The following is a 26,410-nucleotide window of genomic DNA, read 5'->3' on the forward strand; positions in this document are numbered from 1 at the left end:
TTAAATCCATGTCTCTGCTTTTATGTCTATTTTCTCTCAGTGACAAGCTCTCCTGTCATCATATTCTTTCGGCATTTCTCCTCATTTATGCCACTCATCTAAAGTATTTTTGTTTATTAGATGTAAATATTCTATTTTCCAATTTTTACTTTATTTGGCCTTCAGATTCACATCTAAAGAAGCCCCTCTATTGACCCTATTTGGACTTTGCATCATTTTTGACCTCATCGTGTTCTTTGCATTGTGGTTTCTAGTGATTATATTAGAGAATCAGTATATTTTGACAGAAAAGTCTAGAATTTAGATTTCATACATCCTACAAATTTTACATAGAATATAAAAATACATAGAATTTATAACACATGAACAGGCAATTCAGCCCAACTGGTCTATGTCAGTGTTTATGCTCCACACAAGCCTCCTCCCATCATACCTCATCTCACCCCATCAACATATCCTTCTATTCCGTTCTCCCTCATGTACTTATCTAGCTTCCCCTTAAATATATCTATGTTAATTGCCTCAACTATTACATGTGGTGATGAGTTCCACAATCTCACACCTCTCTGAGTAAAAAGGTTTCACCTGAATTCTTTGTAGGATTTATGAGTGACTATCTTGTAGTTGACGAAGGATTTCGAAACCCACTTCTGTTTTATGGTTTTCATGTAAGTTTTTTATTGCTCGCATTTCCTGAAGTTGTGGATCCACAGTCTCTGGGTGCTCTTTAACATCTCACCCACGTGGCCATTTTTCATGTCTGAGTCTAGACGGTGATTGTGAGGACAATCCAATCGTGCCCTCAAATCACTATCCACACACATACATTCCAGGAGGGCTCAGAGCAGAACAGAGGAACGGAAATCCTGACTGAACTTTTCCCCGGCCTTAGCCGAGGAGTTCTAAGACTAATTGTAGTTCTGTAATTACTCTGCTGGATGAGGTCAGCTAACTCAGTATAAACCAGGAATCAAACCTGCAATCTTGTGGTTTGTGTGGTTTCATACTATGCCAGGCAGAATCTTTTACCCACTAGAGATTTGGGATTTTAATTCATTCTTTCAGTTATAGTGCAATCCACTAGTTACTTAGTTAGAAATATTACACTGAAGTATCCAGGCTGCTCCTGACTTTACTGACTATTATGACCACTGATATATTGTTAGATTTATGTACCTTTGATGGGTTTAATTAAAGATTCTTAATCTGAGAGATAATCAGGTGTTGCAGCTGTAACCATTAGGTTAATCCAGATATAAATGTAATTTCTTAATTAAATAGAAAACTGTTATAGTGTTTGTAACAGACAATGGGCCCGAAATTCAGGCCCGCCAGAAACCTGGCGCACTTACCGTTTTTAAGTGTTTTCACCGCCGGGTAGGTTAAGGTCGACTCTTGATCGATATTCAGTTCTTGGTCCCTTTTTTTGAAGCGGCCAGGAAGTCGGTCATAATGTGGGCGGAGGTAAGTGCTGGTGAGGGGCGGAAGTGGAGGCGGGAAGGATACCCCGCCGCTGTCACTCAGCAGCAGAGCGATGGTGACGTCATTGCGCATCTGCGTCATCACATATCTCCCCTCCTTTAAAGGGGAGAGAATCGGCAATTATTGACATTCGGCCACTGGGCCACCAGGCAGGGTTTCGGTCGGGCCAGCGGCCTGGAACCCAAGAGGCGGGGTGCCAGGCTGTCTGTTGGCGGCCCAGCCAAACCCAGGGGCACAATAGTCCGGCCGACATGGAAGTCAGCCGGCAAAATAAAATAAAATGCCGGCCGTGGCAGTGGGCCCTCATCTTTAATGGCCGCCACGCAGCCAGGGCTCACAGAGATAATACAAGGTGCACCGACTGCGAAAGCTGTCGGGGGCACCCCTTAGCGGGCATTAGATTTTTCGGCCTGAATTTCGACGGAGGTGAGGGGTCTCAGTGGTGTGTGCACTGATGATGCATTTACGGCCGCTCAGCAGCAGCGGTGCTGAAGTGGGGACTGCCAGAAAACCCCTCTGCTGAATTTAGCTGGCGATGGCCATTTGACCAGAAATTGGCGGTCATTGGATTCCGCCACCTGGCCGCCACAATCCGGCGGTAACAGGCTTATCGGGCCCCTGAATTTTGGCCCCAATGAGTTTACCTCTGATTTTTGACTGAGTTAATACAATTGTAAATCACAGTTACCATTGTCCTCCAATAATCTGTATCTTGAAGCCTAGCTTTCTTAACCCATTGGGAAATTTTCTCCATAATCCTTGCTGTGATCTTTGTCCTTGCTGTTCTTACATACACAATCTCTTGTTTAACTTTGCCTTATTAGCATCAAAGCACTGAAGCTCTTGTTCTTGTCCCTGTATATTAAGTGACATGAGAGAAGGATGCAACTGGCCGAGTATTGCTATTTCTTAAATTTGATACTGATGGTTGCCAGGAGCAGTAAAGAGGTTGAGAAAGTTCACTGTGATACCAATAGGCAAGTCAGAGGTGTGTTGTTGTTGAACACAGGGCTAGCCAAGTTACAGTTCCAAACTCTGACAATTCGGCCTTTGAAGCCCAGGCGAACAAGTCCTATCTGTGCTCATACTTCTTACTTGCTGCTTTATTTCCGTTAGAATTTTGCAGCAATGGAAGGTTTGGAGTGGCTATTTTTAGCTCCTTTGCTTAATTTATGTAGAAATCCTAAATCAAAACACCAGGGCCTCGAAATGACGTACCATCCGGTCTGGGGGCGGTAACCGCCGCGAAGCGGGTGGTCTTGTGCCAGGCGCCGAAGTCCTGCCCCGCGACCTATATGCGAGTTACCGCCCCCAAGAGCAAGTAGAGTGCAAAATATCAGTGGGGCGGGAGCAGGGTGCGAGGGGGGCGGAAAGACTCTGCAAAGGGCACAGTTCTCGCCGGTAGGACACGTAACGCTGTCGCATATAAAGGGCCTGCCCCTTCATTAAAAGGGAAGGTCAAGCTGCTGACTCTGCGGTCGGGAAACGGGGCCATCCCTGAACTGCAAGATCGTGGCACGGACCCCGCAAACGAGGACGAGGATGAAGAAGTCGATCATTTTTTTTCTTTACATTCCCCGCCTCCCCTTTAATTCGCACCCGGGAGGGGCATATAGCCCGGTACACGCCCCCTAAAGCTGTCGCTGCCGTTACCATATGTCACAAAACGGGAAGCTGTGCACGGTGCTTACGTCGTCATTGCCGGCATAGCAGCCTGGGGCGTTATCGATTACTGTCACTGCTAAACTCCCGCGGAATTTCACGGGAGTCGGTAACGTTGCCACGCCCAGGTGAAACATCATTTGCCCCCCGGGGGTGCTAACAGGAGGCACAAATGCCCCATATTTTTTGCCCCAAATCTGTTATCAGCAGCTTAGGTTTTATGCAAACTAAAGAGAACATGAATTTTTACTTTATAGGTGGTTCCTAAGGCTCCATGGTACATATTTATGTGGCCCATAAAGCTTGGATATACCTGGACCAATAACAACAAACTTACATTTATATATTTATTATTAACCTCCAAGGACTCTGGTTCAGCAAGAGATGGTTAGCACTTCATTTGGTATGGACGTCTGTATTTGAGGAGCAGAGTTCCAGGTGATAACACTGTCCAGGAGCAAGTTTCCTGGACACAAGTAGAGATGTGTGACTCTTTGTCTCTGGTCTTGCTCGTCAGTTTGATTGATAATATAATATCGAGGTGCAGCTACTGCTGTTCTTGTGCTCCTGGCATGAACGTGGGGGGCTGGGTAATACACTAGCAATGCTTGTAGTGATGTTTAAACCATGATCTTGTGAAAGAGTGATGGTCAGGCCGCACCAGACAGAGTAGCCATCAATGCTCCCGATAATCTGCGTGGCTGCACATTCATCTGCAAGGTCCTGCGCAGGCCGCTCACCGGCTTTTACATTGTAGATACCCCGCAACAATGTGAATGGTCCGTGCACTGGGGGAGGCAGACTGTGCAGCAGGCAATGCGGCATACAGAGGACATTGTCGCCCATCCTCGTTGAGTTTGTTGATATCCATTTATACACGTCACTGCTAGAGTGATTTACATTGGGTGTTTTCTCTCACTTGGTCCCATTCGATGGTTTATGCAACTATGACCCATTGGCCCAGAAATCCCGGCCTCCCCGGGTCCGTACGGAGTTTCTACGGACCCGGGAAGGCATCGGAAAAGCCGGTTTTCAGCGCGCAATGCGCATGCACTGAAAACCGGCTTTTCTGATCTGTCAAGTTTCTGGCTTGACAGATCATCTGCAGATTGAGAGGGAGGACACTTGCATGGGCAAGATTGCGGGATTTACCCATATCTCGCCCAGCAAATGTCCTCAAAACTCTTACACCTAATGAAAGCAGGCACATAACCGACTTTTACAGGCATAAGAGTTTTAAAATACGCAAAAACATTCTAAAATAAAGTTATAAAAACACATTTTATTCTTAAAAACCCTCCCCACTACGGTAAGTTTATTTTAAAGCATAATTTAAAAAAAAAAATTTTTAAATCAGGAAAATATATATTTTTTAAATACATTAGGAACTTTAATTTAAATTAATAAAAATATGTTGTGCACTTTTTCTATCTTTTATTAGTGTTTCGGTGTTGTTTCTCATTCATAGTAATTGGAGTTTCGTAAGTCTGAAACTTCTATTACTATGAATGATAATATACTGAATCTGATTGGCTTCCCAGAGCCATGTGACTTCAGCTCCAGGCCTGCGCACGTCCCAGTGTGCACATGCTGCGATGCGCAGTCAGGAGAGGCCTCTGGTCCGGGATCTCGCGTAGCACAGCAGCTTCAGGTAGGTGCACATGTTTTTTCTAAAATCTATTCGAACGCCCGCGGGAAGGAGAAACCAGGATTTCTGGGCCAATGCAACCCAATTTATCTATCCTATGGACAATTTTATAGAGCAGAAGTTGCACTTGCTGAAGTGATTCTGCTGGTGATAACTAAGAAATGGGGACTTACTGAACGCTCCAGCTGCTTCTTGTTTGCACACTGTTATCTTCCATTTCCCCACCTCATTTGACATTCATATTCCCTGCTAGAGGCAATTCTGATGCTGGGCTTTATCTTCCGTGTTTCAGATGCAGTTCCCATCCAGCTGTGGTTTTCCATTTAAAGTGGCTGTAAAAGGCCAGCAACATTATTGCCCGTTGGGAAGGAAACTTTTAAAGGTACACTGTCATTTTTTTTAATGGCCATTTTCAAAGCACTCTTTTAAAAGGATGTCATGCTAGGGGACAAAAAGTTAAAAGCAGACACGGCAGGGAGGTTAGAGGCCATGTACACCTACTTAGCAATGGCCAATGGTAACTGTCTCTGCAGGATGTAAGGCAACAAGGAGGCAGGTGAAGAGATGTGATCATAATGGTTGAGTAGGTTGAGCCTGTACTCATTGGAGTTCAGAAGAATAAAAGGTGATTTTATTGAGACGTATAAGATAATGAGGGGGCTCGACAAGGTAGCTGCAGAGAGGATGTTTCCACTCATGAATTAGGGGACATAGTTTTAGAATAAGGGGTCGCCCATTTAAAACTGAGATGAGGAGGAATTTCCTCTCAGAGGGTTGTAAGTCTGTGGAATTCTCTGCACAAGAGAACTGTGGAGGCAGGGTCATTGAATATATTTAAGGAGGAGGTAGACAGATTTTTTAGCGATAAGGGAGTGAAGGGTTATGGGGAACTGGCAGGGATGTGGAGCTGAGCCCATGATCAGATCAGCCATGATCTTATTAAATGGTGGAGAGGTTCGAGGGGCCAAATAGCCTATTCCTGTTCCTATTTCTTGTGTTCTTATGTTCTTATAACCCCTGTCCCCATTTTTTCAGATGGTAGCTATTGATGATTCTGCTATCCTCAGTTACACCTTCCCTCGACCCATCTTTTGTTTCTTTTACTTGTCCCATTACCACCCACTTTTGCCTTGCACCATCATTCCTTTTGTCTTTCCTGTCTTCTACCCTATCACAGAACGTCCCTTTTCTTCTTTCCTTCCCTCCACCCCTTTCCCCGCCCTTGCACTTACTCGGTGATTACGTGCACAAACTTTTTTGTGCCCTTTTGTGCGCCGTGGACTCCGTCCCTTTTTGCGCACACACGCCCGATCCAGTCGCAGAGAGAGACTGGGGGAGAGTGAGAGAGAGAGAGTGGGGATAGAGAGAGAGAGAGTGGGGAGAGTGAGAGAGAGAGTGGGGAGAGTGAGGATCGAAAGAGAGAGTGAGGATAGAGAGAGAGAGAGAGAGTGGGGATAGAGAGAGAGAGAGACTGGCGGGGAGAGAGAGTGGGGATAGAGAAAGAGAGAGTGGGGAGAGTGAGAGAGAGAGTAGCGATAGAGAGTGAGAGAGTGGTGACAGGGAGAGTGAGAGAGAGTGGGGATAGAGAGGGAGAGAGTGGGGAGAGAGAGAGAGTGGGGAGAGTGAGAGGGAGAATGGGGAGAGTGAGAGAGTGAGGATCGAGAGAGAGAGTGAGGATAGAGAAAGAGAGAGTGGGGATAGAGAGAGAGAGAGAGAGAGAGAGAGAGAGAGAGAGTGGGGATAAAGAGAGAGAGAGACTGGGGGGGGAGAGAGAGAGAGAGAGTGGGGATAAAGAGAGAGAGAGACTGGGGGGGGAGGGAGAGAGAGAGAGTGGGGATAGAGAAAGAGAGAGTGGGGATAGAGAGAGAGAGAGTGGGGATAGAGCGAGAGAGAGACTGGAGAGAGAGGGAGACTGGGAGAGAGAGAGAGTGTGGAGGAGAGAGAGAGTGGGGATAGAGAGAGAGAGAGAGACGGGGAGAGCGAGAGAGAGAGTGTGGGGGAAGAGAGAGAGAGTGTGGGGGAAGAGAGAGAGAGTGTGGGGGAGAGAGAGAGTGAGTGTGGGGGGAGAGAGAGAGTGTGTGGGGAGAAAGAGAGAGAGACAGTGTGAGGGAGAGAGAGAGTGTGGGAATAGAGAGAGAGAGAGATTGGGGGAGACAGAGAGAGAGTGGGGATAGAGAGAGAGAGAGACTGTGGGGAGACAGAGCGAGAGAGAGTGGGGATAGAAAGAGAGAGAGTGGGGATAGAGAGAGAGCGAGTGGGGAGAGTGAGAGAGAGCATGGGGATAGAGAGAGTGGTGATAGAGAGAGAGAGAGTGGTGATAGAGAGAGAGAGAGTGGTGATAGAGAGAGAGAGAGTGGTGATAGAGAGAGAGAGAGTGGTGATAGAGAGAGAGAGAGTGGGAATAGAGAGAGAGAGAGAGAGAGAGAGAGACTGGGGGAGAGAGAGAGAGAGAGAGAGAGAGTGGGGATAGAGAAAGAGCGTGTGGGGGAGAGAGAGTGGGGATAGAGAGAGAGAGTGGGGATAGAGAGAGAGAGAGAGAGAGAGACTGAGGGAGAGAGAGAGACTGTGAGAGAGAGAGTGTGGGGGAGAGAGAGAGAGAGAATGTAGGGGGGAGAGAGTGGGGATAGAGAGAGAGAGAGAGAGAGACTGGGGAGAGCAAGAGAGAGAGAGTGGGAATAGAGAGAGAGAGAATGTGGGGCAAGAGAGAGAGAGTGTGGGGGGAGAGAGAGAGATATTGTGGGGGGGGAAAGAGAGAGAGTCTGGGGGGAGAAAGAGGGAGTGTGAGGGGAGAGAGAGAGTGGTGATAGAGAGAGAGAGTGGGGATAGAGAGAGAGAGAGTGTGGAGGAAGAGAGAGAGAGAGAGAGAGAGTGTGGAAGAAGAGAGAGAGAGAGAGTGTGGGGGGAGAGAGAGAGAGAATGTGAGGGGAGAGAGAGAGAGTGTGTGGGGGGAGAGAGAGAGAGTGTGTGGGGGGAGAGAGAGAGAGTGTGTGGGGGGAGAGAGAGTGTGTGTATGGGTAGAGAGAGAGTGGGGATCGAGAGAGAGACTGGGGAGAGAGAGGGGATATAAAAGGGGTCAGAGGGTCTAGTAAGGAGGAGGAGCTGAGGGAAATCCTTATTAGTCGGGAAATTGTGTTGGGGAAATTGATGGGATTGAAGGCCGATAAATCCCCAGGGCCTGATGGGCTGCATCCCAGAGTACTTAAGGAGGTGGCCTTGGAAATAGCGGATGCATTGACAGTCATTTTCCAACATTCCATTGACTCTGGATCAGTTCCTATCGAGTGGAGGGTAGCCAATGTAACCCCACTTTTTAAAAAAGGAGGGAGAGAGAAAACAGGGAATTATAGACCGGTCAGCCTGACATCGGTAGTGGGTAAAATGATGGAATCAATTATTAAGGATGTCATAGCAACGCATTTGGAAAGAGGTGACATGATAGGTCCAAGTCAACATGGATTTGTGAAAGGGAAATCATGCTTGACAAATCTTCTGGAATTTTTTGAAGATGTTTCCAGTAGAGTGGACAAGGGAGAACCAGTTGATGTGGTATATTTGGACTTTCAGAAGGCTTTCGACAAGGTCCCACACAAGAGATTAATGTGCAAAGTTAAAGCACATGGGATTGGGGGTAGTGTGCTGACATGGATTGAGAACTGGTTGTCAGACAGGAAGCAAAGAGTAGGAGTAAATGGGTACTTTTCAGAATGGCAGGCAGTGACTAATGGGGTACCGCAAGGTTCTGTGCTGGGGCCCCAGCTGTTTACACTGCACATTAATGATTTAGATGATGGGATTAAATGTAGTATCTCCAAAATTGCGGATGACACTAAGTTGGGTGGCAGTGTGAGCTGCGAGGAGGATGCTATGAGGCTGCAGAGTGACTTGGATAGGTTAGGTGAGTGGGCAAATGCATGGCAGATGAAGTATAATGTGGATAAATGTGAGGTTATCCACTTTGGTGGTAAAAACAGAGAGACAGACTATTATCTGAATGGTGACAGATTAGGAAAAGAGGAGCTGCAACAAGACCTGGGTGTCATGGTACATCAGTCATTGAAGGTTGGCATGCAGGTACAGCAGGCGGTTAAGAAAGCAAATGGCATGTTGGCCTTCATAGTGAGGGGATTTGAGTACAGGGGCAGGGAGGTGTTGCTACAGTTGTACAGGGCCTTGGTGAGGCCACACCTGGAGTATTGTGTACAGTTTTGGTCTCCTAACCTGAGGAAGGACATTCTTGCTATTGAGGGAGTGCAGCGAAGGTTCACCAGACTGATTCCCGGGATGGCAGGACTGATCTATCAAGAAAGACTGGATCAACTGGGCTTGTATTCACTGGAGTTCAGAAGAATGAGAGGGGACCTCATAGAAACGTTTAAAATTCTGCTGGGTTTCGACAGGTTAGATGAAGGAAGAATGTTCCCAATGTTGGGGAAGTCCAGAACCAGGGGTCACAGTCTAAGGATAAGGGGTAAGCCATTTAGGACCGAGATAAGGAGAAACTTCTTCACCCAGAGAGTGGTGAACCTGTGGAATTCTCTACCACAGAAAGTTGTTGAGGCCAATTCACTAAATATATTCAAAAAGGAGTTAGATGAAGTCCTTACTACTAGAGGAATCAAGGGGTATGGCGAGAAAGCAGGAATGGGGTACTGAAGTTGCATGTTCAGCCATGAACTCATTGAATGGCGGTGCAGGCTAGAAGGGCCGAATGGCCTACTCCTGCACCTATTTTCTATGTCTATGTTTCTATGAGACTGGGGGAGATTGAGAGTGTGTATAGGGATAGAGAGAGAGAGAGAGAGAGAGAGAGAGTGGGGAGAGAGAGTGGGGATAGAGGGAGAGAGAGAGAGAGAGAGTGGGGGTAGAGAGAGAGTGGGGGTGGAGAGAGATAGTGGGGTAGAGAGAGAGAATGGGGAGAGTGAGAGAAAGAAAGATAGGCTGGGGAGAGAGTGTGAGAGAGTAGGGGATATAGAGAGAGAGATTGAGGGTGGAGAGAGAGGGACTAGGGGAGAGAGAGAATGGGCAGAAGAGAGAGAGAGAGAGACTGGGGGGGGGAGAGAGAGAGGGAGAGAGTGGGAGAGGGAGAGGGAGAGAGAGAGACTGCAGCAGAGAGAGAGAGACTGTGGGGAGGGCGTGGAGCGAATGAGAGAAAGAGTGTGGCAGAGAGAGTGAGGGCAGAGAGAGAGGGCAGAGAGAGAGTGAGAGAGGGAGTAGGGCAGAGAAAGAGACAGACTGGAGGAGGAACAGGAAGAGAGAAACTGGGATGGTAGAGAGAGGGAAGACAGAGAGAGAGAGAGGGGATGGGAAGAGGGTATCGGAGGAGGGAGAGAGAGAGGGAACTCAGTGAGAAGAGGTCAGGAACTTGGTGGGAGGGGCGGGGTAAAGAGAACGGAGAGCAAAGTGGGGATGGGGGAAGAACGTGATCCAGGTTTAAAAGGGGGAGTTGAGAGCGAGAACGTGATCCAGATGGTAAGACGGTTCTGCCAACCCCACCCCTTTACACCCACACCACGTTCTCCCTCTCCTCCCTCTACACCGGATTGATTTCTCGGAAAGCTTGGTGCGTGTGCGGCAAGTGACATAATTGAACTGGATGAAATACGGAAGTCATGACAATGTCACTATTCACTTCATACCTAATAAACTTGTTAACAATCCATGACCCACACACAATGCCCCATCTATGGTCGGGGAGCCGGGGGGAGTGGGGGCAGGAGGCTGAGGGGGTGGGGGAAGTGTGAGGGAGGCAATGTTAAGGTCAGGAACTTGTTAGGGGAAGAAGGTCATGATTCCATGGGGGAGGAACTTAGGCAGGGAGAAAGTCAGGAACCCGGGGTGGGAGGGAGAAAGTCAGGAACCCGGGGTGGGAGGGAGAAGATCTGGAACTCGGGTGCGGGGAGGAGGTCAGGAAATTGAGCCGGGGGAGATAGTCAAGGCACTTGAGTGGTGGGAGCAGGAACTTGTTTGAGGAGGTGGGAGAAGGTCTTAACCCGTGAGAGTGAGCCCTGTCTGTTCCAAGTGAGCTCTGTTCTACCTGGAGCCGGCAGTCAGAATGGCTCGAATTACACTTTGCAAAGTCATTGATTACATAGGCAGGGCGGTTCTAATTACACATTTCAGAGAAACGGCTGGGTGTGTCTTATCCTCCAAGGGGACCAATCAGCAATCAGGTTTTGTGATCAAGGGGACTCAATCAGAGCTTTAGGTGTTGCAAACTAATATGTCCTACTTAAAACCTGTTACATCTCTAACACTTTCAATTCTGATTAAAGGTCATCGACATGTAACGCTAACTCTGTTTCTCTCTTTGCAGATGTTGCCTGACCTACAGAGCATTTCCAGCATTTTCTGTTTTGGTTGTAGAGATGTAAGGTCTGCTGAAAACAGATGTACAGCCAACTTTCACCAGAGATGGCACTGCCCGTAGCAGTCAAGGTTACCACAGTCCTCAACTTTAATGACTCCAGCTCTTCACAAGCTCTCCAGGGGCCATCTGCAGTTTCACTTTAGTTGCTATCTGCAGATGTATCAAACAGGCCAGTGATGCATTGTTCAGCAATGCTTCCATTTATGTTCCCACTGAGCAGCAACTGGGTAGGATACCCAATCTGACTGCACTACAGCATTTCCTAAAGAACAGTGGCTATCTGGGAATACCAGAGCATGAAGGTCAATCTCCACCTTGCACACAGCAGTGACATCGCCTTCCTTTTACTCAATCATTTGTACAGACTTATTTGAAGGCAAACTGCAGGGATGCGTTCTCAGAAACCATAGGTGATGACATCCTCCACCAATCATGGACAGATACATAGTGCAGATACAGCAAGATCTATCCAGACGAGCAGGATCATTATAGCGCATTCCATCACCAGGTTGAAGCACAAGGGGTGCCTTACAGTACAGCTCGGCTGGGGTCATTACGATCATTGTTTTCTGCAAGCAGTACAATTTTGCAATACAAAGAGGCCTAACCATGCAGGATGTCAGATGCAAGTTACAGTGTGTAATGCTGCGCACCAGCATGTGGAAGGTCATGGAATGGGCACAGTAAGATTTCAGCTATTTAATTTTTCCCTGCTGGACTTAGATTCATGTGAGCTTTTGTCTCAATTGCTGAAATGATTTTCTTTTTTGCCCTCAGCAACATTACTGGCAACAATGTGCTACCCAGTTGGAGACCCCTTTATCTGAGGTACTTTGAAGAAGAAGAGTATGACCACTGGTGTGATACACAACAGGTCATGCTACATGGGAAGTATGTTCTGTGTTCACGTGTTAAGAACCTCAACCCTGAATCCGTGGGTCGAGGCGGCCAAACCTCGATTGGTAGAAAATTGGTGAGTGTGGAGTGTCCCAGCATCCCAAAGGTGCTGGGACAGCCCGTCTGATTGCACTACTAAAATATGTGAATGCCTGCTGAAGCATAATGATCGATGCATCCTCAAAAGAAGCCGACTATGTGGCATTGCATGAAAGAAGACACCAGAGTATTCAAGTGTCAGCATATCCTGATTGGCCACACCTTCCAAAATACCAATAACCATATTTGCAGGCATTTTTACACCTACTTGACAATGACTTTGGAGAACTGTCTTCCAGGTCAACAGAGGTGGCGAGCCCATCCCAAATATTGTAAGGATACCTACAGCTTGTGGCATCCAGTGGCAGTAACAGTCAGCCGTGGCCTGAAACCTGGCTCTACCTCATTGCAGGCATGAGGCATTGTAGACTTTTGTGGCTGGTGCTGTGGAGTATCACAGAGGGTTACCTTCCTCACCACTGCCTTATGCTACACCACCATCACTTCAGTAGCCATCATCATCATCATCATAGGCAGTCCCTCGGAATCGATGAAGACTTGCTTCCACTCTTAAAATGAGTCCTTAGGTGGCTGAACAGTCCAATACGAGAGCTACAGTCCCTGTCACCGGTGGGACAGATAGTCGTTGAGAGTGGGACAGGTTTGCCACCAAACAACCAAACAGGGTGTTTGGTGCTAGGCTGCTCCATCGCTAGCTTGCAGATTTGCGCTTGGACTTTAGGTGTTCTTTCTCATCATTTTTACCTCTTACTCCTTAGACTCCTCCTTATTGGCAAAATGTTGAGACACCTTCTGAGCTTTTTCAAAAGACTTTCGGAATTTTTATCCCCCTATTCTGACACTTCCTTTCAATAATATCCTTCTCTTTCAAAGTCACTTACTTGAATTTTCTTTCTCCCATCACTGGTGTGCTACCTGCAGATGTTCAAACTTGTGCCTGAAGCTATGGAAATGAGCCAACCTCCAAATATTGGGTACAATTGGAAACCTCCATTTGAGTTTGCTCAAAATTGGGCACTAACGACACCAATATCAGATAATCCAGGCTTCTGTTTTCTTCCACAGTAACTATTCCACGCCAACTGTGCTCCCCTTGAAATAGTCACAGCAACACTTGGAAATTTTGGTCAGATGCGTGCAAGCTCCCAGAGGAACCTGCTGTATGAGTGGAAGCTGGGCTTCTATATCGAAACAAAGCTAGAAAGCAAAAATGCAGAGGGGAGCAGCTGCTAACAACCAGTTGGGCAGATGAACCATTGCACATGGGACTCCCAAATTGGAATTTTTATGCTTTCAAGTAATAACAAAACATCTATGCCTTATGCTGCAATTTTGGTTTTGAAAGGATATGTTCATCTCGGCAGTGCTCATTTATGCTTCCCCGCACATTACATTTATCTCAGGCGCAAACTCAGGCACCTATTATGATTTTGTTTGTGAGATGAATATAATGCACAGAGGGAATGTTCTCTTTTAGCGTTTGGCCTGCTTCTTTTCCAAAGCTGTCAGTGCTTCGGCAATCATTCTTTTTAATTCCCTGGGGAATAGTATTATTGTACACACTAAGGCTGATATTTTGGTCTCTTATCGTTTGAATTTTTATCTGATTGGCTGTGATTTAAAGAATCGTCGAACTTGAGGTATTTTACTTGCAGTTGGTGAAAGTTGAAACTACGTATCGCATTAAAAGAAAGTTAAATGGAAGCTAGGTTTGTAATAAAGCCAGTGTGGAGATATATTTTAATCTAACATTGTTAAATAGTTCAACAATCTGAGATATTTGTGCTACTTAGTGGCATGTAAACATGTACTGTAACTTTCCACCCTCTAAATAGTGGGTTTGAAGAGATTTTGCTTGTCAGATTTGGCAGCTGCAAGGCTATGGACTAAGAACTGTAAAGTGGGATTAGATTGGATAGCTCTTTTTCGACTGGCGCAGACACAATGGGCTGAATGGCTTCCTTCTGTGCCGTAAATTTCTATGATTCTATGGGGCGAGAAGTGTCAATTAATTCCGTTCCACTGTAACAATGGAACACAAAGCTTTCAAGGAATGTGCAAACCTAGTATTCAGTTCACTCTTATCTCACGGTCAGAGAATGTGTAATTGTAATGCTGCATCCTCAATATCACTTGCCAAACAATGTATGCAGACAATCTATCAATTGGTTTACCCTCTAATAGTTAACGTTTTCCAGAAATGTTTGGATAAGCTTTTAACATGTTTTCCAACTTGTACTGTGGAAAACATGTTAAAAGCTATCATCAATTCCAAAGTACTTTCTGATTTTAAATCAATCCATATTCAACCAAAATTCAGAACATTTTGAGTATTCAGAACAATTTGGAATTAAAATAGCCTATCCCTTTAAGGAAACACCACGAACACTCTTCTGTATGTGATGCACAATTCCACACTGTCTACTTTACCAAAATAACTCAATTTTTATTTGATATGCTTTTAACAAAGGACATTCATTCTGACATTCGGATATCTTAATCCAAACTGAATTTATCCATTCTAATCCCCATCTGCAGTAGTCGGCAATATTCTAATACCCAATACCTGAATATGATGGTTCGTCAGACCTTTCAAACTATGAACTGATGCTGAACCAGCTTATGTCTGTGGCTGTAGAGTTTACTAAATGGAATGTCAAATTTATTACGATGTGTTCAACACCTTAATTTGTATGCACATATCTTCACTTTGTTTGTCAGAGCTAGATCATAACAATTCGATGTCACAAACATAACACAAGCAACATGTATGCTTTAAAGAGTTCATGATTAAGTGAAAAAAGTAATAGAAAGAGCCAGAGAATAACATTATCAGACACTACACCAATAGCAGAAAATGGTTGAGCTGGTGTGAAATTAGGAAACTAATCTACCTCCAGATTAATTTGGTGATCATCAAGACCAAGCACAAATTGGGGTCAGGATTTTCTACTTCTGTGTTTGCCAGCCCAGAGGAACTCGACCAAGAGAATTTGAAAAAGCTACAGTCCCTTTCAGGCATAAGTTGGGCTGGAGTGGTTTTGCCAGATTACAGTTTTATGAAAATGTCCTAATCAGCGAGTAGTCCGAGAGCCATGAGTTCAGTCTCAAGACATTTGAAACTTCACTCTTTGTTAGGAGCCATGTTTAACCTTCTCTTGCTACTGTATTGATCTAGGAACTTAAATTTTGGGGCAGCTTAACATAGCATCGTCCAGCCAGAGTTGAACAGACAATAGAAAATTATTGCTTGTTTACCTTTGATGTTCATTGACAAATGCTGCTTAACTTTTCCAAAGTGAAATTAAGTGGTAGAATCCATGATTGGAGAAATTGCACATGAACTTTGGAAGAAGTGGACTTGCAGGGCCAAATGGCTTTTCCTGGTTCTGTGATTTCTTATTGTCCTTATAAGTAATGTCTGGAAGATATCCTGCTCAAACCCTAAAGGAAAGCAGGTTGATAATGATGCTACTAAGGATGAGAAAAGTATTTAAGGTTAGGGGCTTTGACTGGACCACTATTTTTTACTGGAACCCAGTTGGTTACTTTCCTGCTTTGATTAAATTGAATTCCCTCAAAAGCACTGGTATGTTTGCACAGAGTCTGTAAATCCTTAATTGAATTCTCCTCAAAGAAACAGTTACATTTGCATTATTTAGCATATTGCAGAGTAATGACAACATGCAGCTATTCATACCTCTACTCTGCAAAATTTCAGCAGCAATACTTTCCAAGGCATTCGTGTTCCTCTATTCTATGGGTATCTGGACAGTGCAATGTATACATTGCTCCTCTAGCCCTGGAATGGCTGAGAACCATGCATTTAGTAACTTAGCAGACTGAAAAGATAAACTAGAACTATATAAGGCTTATATAGCTCGACATCGAGGCGCCCTTTAGACTGTAGAATTGCAACTGCCCTAAGCTGGTCTTGGTTTGTGTTACATTTCATGTTTTATGGTTATGTACAGTTTTTAATTTCTGATTCTCTTTCTTGAAAATTGCATTAATTATCCAAAAACTATAAATAATTTTTAAACAAACTTACTGATGACCTTTTTGGGGAATTTCTAGTAGATGGAAGCCAGACATACAATTCTATTATGGGATATTGTTCAGCAGTAAGCAGTCCCTGGCCATGCATGCAGTAGTCTCATGCATAATATTAAGTCAGCTCTCAGGGCCATGTTCATAGTATAAAATTGGGTCTGCTGGCCCTGAAAAAAGATTCCCACAAAGATCCCACAATTTCGGTGGGGAGAAGTTTGGCTTTTCAGCTGTTCAGTTGACATCAGTGTCAGTTAATGGGGAATCCCCAACACGCTGCTGTGACGTCAACAGCTGTCTAAGCAGCCAATCACAATGCAGAATTCTCACAGACCGGGAACCAGAACGTGAGGAATGTCTTTTGATTCGAACTGTTAAAAAACACGTTAGAGAGAGAAAAAAATTCAAATTTTTTAAAGTTCTCAAAAATTTTATTTTTTATTAAAATGGATAAATTTGACACTCCACAAAATTAAAATTAGTTTTACAGAGTCATAACAATGGTTTAGCAGTCGATACGCTGTTAAAATCCCAGTTACACCTAATCCAAAAGGGTCTAACTTTTAATGGGGTATTTAACAGCAATATTACTGCGCAAAAGCCGCAGCTTGTCGGTTCCCTGATTTCACAGATTGCACTGATTGTCGGTTTTGGGGGGTAGGGGGAACCCAGGCCCACAGTGCAGCCAATGACGCAGCAGTGAATGACTGACCGCAATTTCAGCATTTCCCCATTAGGTGTGCATGTTTCCCCAGTTTCAAAGCTGTTCCGGGTCAATATATTACAGTGGATTCTTCTCTGAGGTCAAACTGCAGGTAGTCTCGCTCATACCCTTAAGTTTCATCAAGGAATAACAGAAAATGTTCCAAAATTTGCATATGTAATTTGGGGCCGAAATTGTCCAGCCCGATAAGGCCTCTGCTCACTTGAAAGTGATAGCTGTGGGGCCGACTCTCCGTGGAGGGGCCGCCATTTTGTAAATTGCCCTTCATCAGGGTCGGAGCGATGTAGGGGACCGCTCTGCCCATTTTCCCGCCGCGGTGTGCACGTGCCGACCCCTTGCTGACTGGCAGCAACCCCTTCCTGAAATAGCCCGTGGGAAATGTCCCTTTAGTGGAATTGCCCCGCGGAAGTAGCGCCACTGTCGGTTAGTGCCTCCGACAGCTTTTTGTGTCGGTGCACTCCTCATCGGCCGCTCTTAAAAGGGAGGTGGCGATACCATTTTACTTCTTATTTTCAGTCGACTGTCAAGTCCGCCCGACAATTATGCCCCCAGATTTGGCTGGGACGCCAACAGGCAGCCTGGCTGGTGCCCCAGTGAACCTAACTTAAAAATATGCAGAGCTCGCAGTGGCTCCCCCTTTAACTGAAGAGGAGAGACGTTGTGACGCGCCAGTGTGATACGGCACCTCTGCGTCGCACTGACGTTATTAGGGTGGCGTTGATGAGTGATCGGGGCTGCTGACCTGCTGCATAGGCACTTCCACCCCTCAGCCGCAACTACACCCGCCCCGACTTAAAAAAACTTCTAAGTGCCAAATATCGACGACATCTCCAGCGGAGAAAAACTACAAAATATGGAAGGTGCACCCCGTTTCGGGCAGAGGTGAATTTCTACCCCTTTAAGTCTAATTTGTAGAACTTATTCATATATTTGTTCTATGTATATACAACTAAACTTTCACAGATCGGATTCCTTAAACTATACGGAATGGATTATTTCACATTTGCCTAATGGCATATGAAAATTAGGTCTAATTACCATGATTCATTAATATTTTATGCAAACACTGGAAGCATTTGCACTCCAAGTTTCATAAAGAATGTGGCTTTTAATTTATAGTGAAAAGACTAGTTTCCAATTAATCTTCAATCAGATTTGTGAAGTAGGTCAAATTAGCATAATTCATTAATCCTCATCCCTAAAAGAATAAAAACAGACTCCAACTTTGATTAAAAAATAGGTTTTGGAAAAAAAAATTGTAGATGACAGATGAAATGAAAATGATTTTCCATAAATCTTCATGCTGAATTGTGGAAAGCAGAATTGGCAGAGATGTGAAACTATCAGGTGCATTTGAAATCGTTTATGATATAGTTGATTAAAATTGAAACACTCAGAAAATTATTACTTATTTCATTTCTAAAAATGTTATTCTCAAATATTATTGCAAACCATGGTTATATGAACATGGATTTTAAATTTGAGTATTATCCTGCCTGCATCAGTCATTCACATTACTACAATATAACAAAAATATATAGAATCTTGATGCTAGTGCAATGCCCAAGTGATTGAAGTTAAGAAGACAATTATTATTCTTTTGTTAAAAAAAACATTGATGCACTTTCAGAGTCTCCAGCCCTGGCTGGGAGAATGTTCCACAGATTCCTTTGCGATTCTGCATCCCTCTGTTCACTGCTGATTACCCAACAGGAAGATTTGCTTTCTGTTGCTGTGGGTGGCATACCACAGGCGGCAGACGGAGTGAGAACTAATGAAAGGCATTATACATACCAGCAGTTATCAGCTCTCAATGACCTTGAACAGTAAGAATGAACGAGTCTCTATTCAAACTAAATTAACCCAACAGGAAATACAGTGTGGATCCCTGCAGGGCTCAAGTCTGCAGTGCAGTAAATTTGAACCAATCTATTGGGACATTTGGATTAATTTCCCAATCTGTGGAACTTTTAAGCTTCTGAAAAATGCATTTCCACACAGAAACTTTATTTTTTGGGGTGAGGGAGAATTTGTGCTGATTAGTGTGAGGAATTCCGAATGCTGGAGAAAGGAGCACCTCTCCATTTTTATAACCAAGCGTTAGAATCATGTACTCCCCGGTCTGGTATAGCATCGTCAAGTTGCGAAACAATGCCCCTATATCACAGTACAGTAGCACCATCTGATCCTACTGTGCCATTTATATTTCCTACACCAACCGTTCATGGAGCCCACCTGAGTGAGACTAGCAGCATATTGCAAAGTTCTGATGAATTTTATGTTATTGCATTGTTCCCATTAGAAACTGGATAAGGACTGATCCAAATTCACTTTGCAACCTTTACCATTGCCACAGGGAAAGACCCTGTGACCAATATATCAAACTTATTTGGCAAAGCTCAATTTCCGCACCTTCTGTAATGTATTTGCTTCATGGGTTCTTTACTTAGAAATTCAGAACAACACATTGCTATTTAGAATTAGCTGGTTTATTAGCAAAAGGTTAACAATCAGACTACACATTACCAGTTCAACTATTTTTAGTTGTGCACTTTAAACAAATGCCCCCTACAAGGGTGGTCACATAACAAAATCATTTTTTTTCCAGTGCCCTTTTTTTTTGAGGGCACCAACACACAAATTATACCCCCTGGTTAAAAGGGGGGGGGGGCGGTACTAAAACCGGCAAATTAAACAAATTAAACTTTAAACTTAAATGACCAAATTAAAATTTGGTTGCCGGGGGTGATGATGCACTCCAGTCCCTCCGGCGCACACCTCTCGCGGAAGGTCGTGAGGGTACGGTGGACACCGCGTGCTCCATCTCCAGCGACACCCTGGCTCGGATGTACCCATGGAAGAGAAGCAGGCAGTTGGGCTGAACAACCCCCTCGACGGCCCGCTGCCTGGACCGGTTGATGGCCACCTTGGCCGTGCCCAGGAGCAGTCCTACGAGGAGGCCTTCCGACCTGCCCGCTCCTTCCGCACATGGTGCCCAAAGATCAGGAGTGTGGGACTGAAGTGCAACCAGAATTTGAGGAGTAGCCCCTTCAAATAATTAACAGTTCTACAACTATTTTAGTTGTGAACATTAACCAAGTGGCTCCTGATTAAAGAGGGGGTCACACTCCAAAAACTTTTCAAGTGATCAGCAGCTCCACAAATCTGTGCACATACTCACAGGTGCATACATTACACCTTCCAACACAAATTCTAAAACTGGCAGATATGAACTCTAAATGTATCACTGATGCTGCTTCTATTTGGCTATCCTTCCCTCCTGGACAACCAACTGACAGACTTGTGGTGTAATGTGAGAGAGCATAGTGCCATGCACCTGGACAGCTGGGGTCAGATCCCTCCATCAGCAAATTGCTGGTCTCAGACAAACTATTATAAACAAACCAATAGGAGACAGAGGTAATGGGGAGAACGTCCATCTCAGAAAGCCATACCATCTGTCTGCAGAGTAGCATTGGTGGAGGTTGTGGAGATGTTTTCAGTTGTTTGCTTTCTCGCATGTGCAGCTTGGGTCACAGTGTGCTATGGTATATTTCATCTCCATGCCTATGCTTATTTTTGTACTATTGTACTTGTCACTTACCGGGGCCAAAATTTACCTTTGCCCGAAACGGGTCGCACCTTCTGCTCTTGAAGTGTTTTTTTCCGTCACTCCGGATGAGGTCGCCTCTTTCGTTAAATTCAGCTCTTTATCATTTTTTTTGCAGAGGACTGGAAGTTGGTCATAATTGGGACGGAAGTGGGGCGGTAAGTACTGGTGAGGGGAGGAAGTGGAGATGGGACAGCGTCTCCGCCGCTGTCAATCAACAGCGGAGCAGAGATGACGTCATGACACGTGTGCATCACCACGCTCTCCCTTCACTTAAAGGGGAGAGCCTTCGGCGTTCAGAAATATCCACAGGACCTCCAGGGAGAGTTTTGGCTAGATCAGCGGTCTGACACCCAAGAGGCTGTTGGCAGCCCGGACGAACATGCAGGCATAATTGTTGGCCTGATCTGGCAGTCGACCGACCAAAAAAAAACACGGTGGCCACGGCAGTGCACCCTCCCTTTGAAGGGCCGCCGCGCTGCCATGGCTCACAGAGTGAAAGCAAGGTGTATCAACAGAAAAAGCTGTCGGGGGCACTGCGCGGCATATTAAATATTTTTGCAGCTAAATTTCATGTGCGATAGAGGTGCGGGAGATCGGCAATGCACCCTTTGATGACACACTTAGGATGGTCGGCAGCAGCGGGGCAGAAGTGGGGACCGCTGAAATATCCCCGAGACGAATTTTGCTGGCGGCGGCCATTGGACCGAAAGTTGGCGGCTGCTCGACTCCGCCGCCTGGCCTCTGCTTTCTGGCGGTAAGAGGCCTTTTTGGGAAGCTGAATTTCGGGCCCCACCATCTCCAATTGGAAACTCCAACTATTCTATAGCTGTGAGGCTTCTGATACAATCTTAACTACATCTTCCAATAAATTCAGGACCGTTAGCATCATTATCAAGTGTGATTTGTTTTATAAATGTATAATATAAATTCCTTGGATGTCTATTTTAGTAATTGATCTCATTAATAATTTCATGCTCCACATTCAGGCTTTGAAGATGAGGGGAGAACGATTAGGAGGAATTTTTTTCCACAGAGGATTGTTGGAGCATGGAATGCTTTGCCATAGGAAACGGTTGAGGCAAAGTCTGGTGCACCTTTTAAGGAAAAATTGGAAAGCTATCTGAAGCAGCGGAAGATACAGGGTTACAGCCTGAGAGCGGGTTGGTGGGATTAGTTCAAGCAAAGCACTGACTTAGACTTGATGGACCAACTAGCTTCCTTCTGTGCTGTAAATGCCTATTGTTCTATTTAAGTTCTACTATATTGAATTCCAAATATTATAGAGCTTTTCTTTCAATTTTTCATTGAAGTGAACCTTTCTGTAAGAAAAGCACTGAAGCAGCATAGATCCAAGTGAGAAGAAATAATCCATTGGAGTCATTTCATATCATTTCTCAATGTTATTACTACAAAACGTATTACATTGTAACAAAGAAACCTCAACCCAGAGAATCCTTTCAAAACATAAAGGAGTCACATATGTCAGTCTCAGGGGACCATGTTTGCTTTCAGTTTTCATATTTGAAAATGATACAAAATCTCATATCAACAAAATTGAAATATTCTTATTATATTTTTCTTATTTTCTCCCTGTATCTTTGAGGAGATGAGGTACAAAGCTTACCAGGGAGATTGAAAAGCAATTTCATTCTAAAGCTGCAACCCCTTCTTTTGTAGTTGATTATACAATGGATAAATAAAGCATCAAAACAGGGGTGGGCGGGGTGGAAGGGGGGGGAGGGGATGGGTGGAAATTGCTTACTTGAACACGAGCATTTAATTTAAAACATTCCAGCCTTCATACTTAAACACAAGGATTAAATGCTATGTATGTATCACTCATTTTTTCAGCACTTTATGTAAATAAGCCATTTAGGTGATAGCTTCCATCTTTCAGGGTGCATGAGGAATAAATAAATGATCGCAACTTTGGTTAAAATGAGGCTACCATCCAAATTGTTTAACTAAAGTGCCAAAGCCATTTATTGTAGAGCATTCCTGACAGATAGAAGTTTATTATCAATATTTTAGCATTAATTTGTCAGATCATTTACAACAGTGTCTACAGTTTGATTTTATTGGGAAGTAACTCCAACAGGTGAAACAGTATTTCAAATATCAGTCTAATGTTTTGCTCCATTTAATTTGCAGAAGTCTGACTGGTGAAAATTTTAAAACATATAGTGAAATTAAAATGACTCTTATTTGTAGTGTTGGTGGTTAGGACGAGGGCTGAACTTTGACAATCGATTTGATTAATTGGGCAACGAGCAGTAATTGGTAGTAAAAAAGCAGTTTTATCTTTCAACGTGAAATATATCGTTGATAGTCAACCCAGCAAATCATCGCATTTTAAGAACATAAGAAATAGGAGCAGGAGTAGGCCATTTGGCCCCTCGAGCCTGCTCCACCATTCAATAAAATCAGGGCTGATCCGATCATGGACTCAGCTCCACTTCCCTGCCCACTCCCCATAACCCTTTACTCCCTTATCGCTCAAAAATCTGTCTATCTCCGCCTTAAATATATTTAATGATCCAGCCTCCACTGCTCTCTGGGGTAGAGAATTCCACAGATTTACAACCCTCTGAGCGAAGAAATTCCTCCTCATCTCAGTTTTAAATGAGCGGCCCCTTATTCTGAGTCTATGCCTAGTCTAGTTCTAGTTTCCCCTATCCTCTCTGCATCCACCTTGTCAAGCCCCCTCATTATCTTATATGTTTCGATAAGATCACCTCTCATCCTTCTGAACTCCAATGAGCATAGGCCCAACCTACTCAACCTATCTTCATAAGTCAACCCCCCAATCTCTGGAATCAACCTAGTGAACCTTCTCTGAACAGCCTCCAATGCAAGTATATCCTTCCTTAAATACGGAGACCAAAACTGTACGCAGTACACTAGGTGTCGCTTTAAAATGTACAAAATTCCAAACCAAAATGTTGCATGCGTTTGAGAAGAAAAAATACATTTGAGTTACTTTTTTCCCCCAGATCTTTAAAGTAAAGATGCAAGTCCCAAAATTCCTGGGGCATTGCCAAGCAAAGCCATTGTTATCTGAACATGCAAGAGAGGAAAGTTTGGTGGGATCAGGTCACATCAGGTCTCCACCCCTTTATTTTAGCCAAGTCAAAATTCAGCCCAAAATGGGAGCTTGTGCATCTGGTGTCATGTGGGCATTTCTTATAGAGCTGGGAATGGCACCCGCTAGAAATCCTGTCGTTTCCCCCACAGGTGCCCCCAATGTGCGTGCGTGAAGCAGGTGGGCTGTTGTGCTCGGATCACATTTCATCGAAGTGGGGACCACTTTTCCATTTAAATCAGAATATAACTTACAAATAACTCTCTCCTGTCTTATGCTTGTTTTGTCATTGCAAGTTTTTTTCACATAGAATTACATAGATGACACAGCAGAGAAACAGGCCATTCACCGAACCAGTCCATGCAGGCGTTTCTGCTCCACTCGAGCCTCCTTCCATCCTTCCTCATCTAACTCTTTCAGCATAACCCTCTATTCCTGTCTCCCTCATTTGCTTATTTAGCTTCCTCTTAAATGCATCTATATTCTTTGCCTCAACTACTCACTGAGGTAGCGAGTTCTACATTCTCACCATACTCTTTATTGCAGTGTAATTGCATACTGTTCTTATGGCAACTGTGGTAACTATAGCTTTAAATATCCCTCGCACATTATGGAACTCTTTGATGCCGGCCGCAAGAGAACGACTGCAGTCTTAAAAGACAACTCCCTCAATAGATGCTCTAAAATTCATTCAAATCACTGTTGTGCCTATGGTGCAAGTCATTGCCTCACCTAACAATCATTGCCATCAACAGAGCAGCTAAAGAAACGAGTCCTTTTTTTTTACTCTTTATGTATAGACAGCACCTATGAGTTGCTAAGCAACAAAATATACTGCTAATGACATTGAAGCTGTCATTTTTTTAGCAGAAGCTGATTTCGGAAATTTGTGTCCTGTATTCCGCAGTAGCTAGTTTACCCCTCGTTGCGTAAAAGCAGCTGAAATTTTTAATATCATTTGCTGCAAACCTGATGGAAATACACTATTCCCTGAATATGTTCAATATGATATATATCAACAGATTGGGGATTGTTTGAATATTTTGATTTTTGTTTGTAAGTTAGAAATTCATATATATGCACATTTTGAAAATCTCTTATACTTGCTTTTTTGAAATTTCCAATTTGTTACACACTAAACATACTCACAGTTACACATTGAATACCAGAATTTTAAGAGATATTTAAAATTCTAATGGCAATATGCACTGTGATAGAATATTTGGTTCAGCTTATCTTTACAGTGGAGGAGAAACTCATGGAGATTTTAATATCTTGAGGTTGAGCATTGGATGGAAAGAAAATCATTTATCGGATCCTCGTTATAAGGACCTTGACTGAAATTTTCAGGTTGTACTTTATGTTAGGTTATATGACATCCATTATGGCATGAACAAGCAATGTTCTTAGCTCAAAGGCTGTGCGAATGGAGTCACTGTTTGGCCATTTGCAACTTAAATCTATTGTGCCAAAATCTGGATAGACAACTAACGTTATGCAAATTTGCCTGACACTTTTGATATTTGAATTATTAATGATCAATATTTGCTGGTTACCCAGTTTGCTGATCTGCAATCTACCATGATGAATTAAAGCAATTGGACTTCACTTTATTAGAAGTTTGTGTGTTTGATTCCTTTGTGATAAAATCATATCTATGGAACCATAATGGAACAATGACCTTCTTGGATCTGCTGAAATGACTAAGCTTCAATCTGATATTTATGACAATGAAATATCATACAAACATAGAAACATAGAAAATAGGTGCAGTACTAGGCCATTCGGCCCTTCGAGCCTGCACCACCATTCAATAAGATCATGGCTGATCATTCACCTCAGTACCCCTTTCCTGCTTTCTCTCCATACCCCTTGATCCCCTTAGACATAAGGGCCATATCTAACTCCCTCTTGAATATATCCAACAAACTGGCATCAACAACTCTCTGCGGTAGAGAATTCCACAGGTTAACAACTCTCTGAGTGAAGAAGTTTCTCTTCATCTCGGTCCTAAATGGCTTACCCCTTTATCCTTAGACTGTGACCCCTGGTCTGGTCTTCCCTAACATCGGGAACATTCTTCCTGCATCTAACCTGTCAAGTCCCGTCAGAATTTTATATGTTTCTATGAGACCCCCTGTGAGTGAGGAGGCCTAGTCGATCCTCATATGTCAGTCCTGCCATCCCGGAAATCAGTCTGGTGAACCTTTGCTGCACTCCCTCAATAGCAACATAAGAACATAAGAACATAAGAATTAGGAACAGGAGGAGGTCATCTAGCCCCTCGAGCCTGCTCTGCCATTCAATAAGATAATGGCTGATCTGGCCGTGGGCTCAGCTCCACTTACCCGCCCGCTCCCCGTAACCCTTAATTCCCTTATTGGTTAAAAATCTATCTATCTGTGACTTGAATACATTCAATGAGCTAGCCTCAACTGCTTCCATGGGCAGAGAATTCCACAGATTCACAACCCTCTGGGAGAAGAAATTCCTTTTCAACTCGGTTTTAAATTGGCTCCCCCGTATTTTGAGGCTGTGCCCCCTAGTTCTAGTCTCCCAGACCAGTGGAAACAACCTCTCTGTCTCTATCTTGTCTATCCCTTTCATTATTTTAAATGTTTCTATAAGATCACCCCTCATCCTTCTGAACTCCAACGAGTAAAGACCCAGTCTACTCAATCTATCATCATAAGGTAACCCCCTCATCACCGGAATCAACCTAGTGAATCGTCTCTGTACCCCCTCCAAAGCCAGTATATCCTTCCTTAAGTAAGGTGACCAAAACTGCACGCAGTACTCCAGGTGCGGCCTCACCAATACCCTGT

The sequence above is a fragment of the Pristiophorus japonicus genome, chromosome 17 (assembly GCF_044704955.1).
Source record: "Pristiophorus japonicus isolate sPriJap1 chromosome 17, sPriJap1.hap1, whole genome shotgun sequence".
Lineage (NCBI taxonomy): Eukaryota > Metazoa > Chordata > Chondrichthyes > Pristiophoridae > Pristiophorus > Pristiophorus japonicus.